This window comes from Centruroides sculpturatus, unplaced genomic scaffold, assembly GCF_000671375.1.
Source record: "Centruroides sculpturatus isolate CEXI.00-Female unplaced genomic scaffold, Cexi_2.0 scaffold2588, whole genome shotgun sequence".
NCBI lineage: Eukaryota > Metazoa > Arthropoda > Arachnida > Scorpiones > Buthidae > Centruroides > Centruroides sculpturatus.
The window spans coordinates 21,275-24,736 of NW_019386802.1; the positions used below are offsets into that span (position 1 = coordinate 21,275).

Genomic DNA, 3,462 nt, shown 5'->3' on the forward strand with positions numbered 1-3,462 from the left:
GTGTCGCTTCGCGTTGAATTTTCGTCGATGTTAAGCCTAACGAAGACTATTGTATCGTTAAAAATTATTTTTTTATTTTGTACAAACAAAATAAATATATTGAAAAATATAAAAACAATAAAAAAATTATACTTCAGAAGTTAATTTAGTATCAAAAACGTAAAATATTTGAGTAGCCGAAGACATAGCCAAAGATTACAGCGCCACAGCACTGGCGAAAATTTAAATTTGTCGACTGAAATTCCTTCGGATAACCGACGTTTCGGATAACCGACCTTCGGATAAACGACGCTCTACTGTATTGATATTGAAAGAGAACTGCAATACTAATTAATTATTTCTATCATTTGGTGTATTCAAACATTAAATTAAAAGAATTTTTAATTATTAAAATAAATTTTAAACACTGAAACAAAATTGTTCTTTTTTGGTGTGATATAATTCAGTAATTGATATTCAGTAATTCAGTAATGTGATATAATTTCAGTATATTTTACTGTATTACTATTCCTTTTATTAGTATTTATTGCACTGATATTTTTTGGCTAAAAAATTCTAATATAATTGAGTTTAAAAGCCTAATCGATAACTCTAATTTCACGATTCTATTCACTTTATATTAAATAATTTAAAAAATATATGAAATATTTCATCAATAGATTTGACGATATTCCTGTACTTAAAAATCACATTCCTGTATTTTCATAATTAATCAATAATACTATAGCATAGGTAAGAACAGGCGGAGGGGTTGTCCGCCAAAACGGCATTTTGGTATTAAAAAGATTGTTTTAAATATTTTTTTAACAATAAGAAAAGTAAAATTATCCACTATTCCCAGAGTTAACAGTTACAAGAATTATATGACTGTCATTTCAGTTTAATGTGTATTATGTATTTCCTGAAGGAAGGGCGGCAATTGACATATACATACAGATATAAGCTAATTAAACTGTATCAAGTAATACTTACGTTCAAAGTAGGATACAATTTCGGGTCGTCAAAACTTAAAGTATATTTAGCTGGAGCAAAACATTTAATAAATTTTGCATATACCTACAAATATAAATATTATTATTTACTGAAGTTAATAATAGCTATTATAATGTTTTAAAATTTAAATGAATTANTATATTTAGCTGGAGCAAAACATTTAATAAATTTTGCATATACCTACAAATATAAATATTATTATTTACTGAAGTTAATAATAGCTATTATAATGTTTTAAAATTTGAATGAATTACTCGTGGCGCTGTTTGTCTGGATTGACAAATGAAATTGTTGATTTCTGCCATAGTTTGAAAGAATTTCAGTTGCTGAATACAGTTTTTGTAGAATTCCAACAACTAAATGCAACATAATATTAAAATTATTATTTGCAAATCATATTTTGAAATAAAATGTTCACCTTTAGAGCACTTACAAGAAAATTTCTGTTTTCCAACAAGCAAAAATTAACATCGGCCCTATCATCATCGCTCATGGCTATAATAAGTAAAGTAATAAAAACTGTTTTAATATGTAGTTTTTCCTTATTTATACGTGGTCTTTCGTACTCATGTCCAAACTGCAAACGATCACAGCTAGTGGATGGCAGATTTGGACCTATTTTCAAAGCTTGTATGAAGAAGCCACAAAATGCAGTCGAATAACATTAATCCTGGAAATTAGCCAAAACTTCCGGGTCTCACACAAATAGAGAAAAAGACAAATCGCTCGCATTCAGTCTATGTTAAATGTATACAAAGTTTGCGCTGCAGAAGATGCTAGACAATATCGATACAGTGGCAACATTATTAAATATCCAAAAATTTGCAACGTTGCTTTCATCAGAAGTGAACGTCCTTTTGGTCAGACGTACTGGTCCATCGTGCAATGGAGACTTTAGAGTTGGGCAAAATAACGTACTGTACTTTGTGCTTTGCCATGACTTGTAGTAAACAACCGCTTATATCCTGACATATCAATTGACGACAACGTGTTAGTGAGATTACCCGAAGACGAAAACGTTGTCAATGAACTGCGCTTTATAGAAGAAGAAATTCTCGAAGACGACATTAAGAATTAAAGATAATATTCTACCCGTTATACAGAAAACAAGAAGATAACATTCATCAGACAATTTCCTATTCGAAATACAATGTCAAACTTTCAATGCTAGGTCCGTGGGAAAGAGGAGCAAAATGCCCGGCCTTCATGGGCAAGCTTAGTTACTTTTTTTAAATTTTACTCTCTCAATCCGAACGATGATGATAACTTTCAGAATAGAAAGTTTTTCACGAAAANATATAGAGATAACATTTTAGATAAATTGTAAATGCGAATAACAAGTAAAATTTTCCTTAAATATGACCCCACTCGATATGTGACACTTGATACCCTTCATATCTCCCTTCCTCCTTAACTTACAATGTCTAAAATTTAACAGTATGAATTCCCCACATATAGAAATCATTCTGTCTTCTTTGCACCACATAAAATACTTGCCGGATCTCTCTTCTGTACCAAATATAATATTTGATCTAGCACAAACATTTCATGCTCAATAATCCTCTGTTGTAAATAAAATATCTGCTGCTCCGGTCAGTTGGTCTGTATTATTCATTGAACTAGTAAATTGGGTGTTGCCGAACGNAAATTGTCTGGAAAGTTTAATAAAATATTTTAAAACTTACCACAGTATCGTCCATTGGACTGTATAAGAGCTTTGTAAGGATCCGCAGGTTTAACATTTGTTGAATCGTGCCAACAAATAATTGGAGAAAAAGCAAAAGCAAATATAAATAACTCCAACGTAAGCTTTATATTCGTTGATGTCTTTATTACATCTGTTAAGAATTTCTATGTTGTCGGCGTATTTATATGATTTTAACAGGTAGAACTCATAGCATATTCCGCTTCTAACCGGGATAATTAAATATTATACAAGCTAAAAGGAAATAATAACATTAATCTTTACAAGACAGGAATTAATCAAGATATCAATATAACTGAGTATAAACTGTTTTTTTTATATCTAATTTGTTTTTTTACCTGTATAAAAATGCCTAAAGTAATATAAATACATCAATATCTCCGAATTCATCTAACAACATATTTATCCTATTAATAATTTTAATAAAAGAAANTCAGTTGGTCTGTATTATTCATTGAACTAGTAAATTGGGTGTTGCCGAACGCAGTTTTTCTCCTGAACGCAGTTTGACTTTTCTGATCACTTATTCTAGTAGATTACCTACTAGAATAAGTGATCAGAAAAGCAAATCCCCTGAGGACCTAAAAGCTTGATTTCCCCTCAAACTTCTCGAAGCTGATTAAGGCAATGCCTGTTGATTTACAATAGTAATTTCGAATTTCAATTCTATTAGTGCGGTTAAAATTTTTCTTCCACACTAACTGTTAAAGTAAGTTTTTTATATTACCAGGAAAATTAAATATAAAGATGTCATGAATAAATAA

General features: G+C 30.1%; 1 long non-coding RNA gene across 1 annotated transcript; it reads right to left on the bottom strand.

Moving 5' to 3' along the window:
* Nucleotides 1-1,138: 1,138 nt before the first annotated feature.
* Nucleotides 1,139-3,051, bottom strand: LOC111615790. The gene is made up of 4 exons (XR_002755136.1): nucleotides 2,679-3,051; nucleotides 1,427-1,488; nucleotides 1,248-1,349; nucleotides 1,139-1,173 (listed from the first exon to the last, which is right to left on the bottom strand). It is a non-coding gene; the product is annotated as an uncharacterized LOC111615790 (long non-coding RNA).
* Between the last annotated feature and the right edge of the window lie 411 nt (nucleotides 3,052-3,462).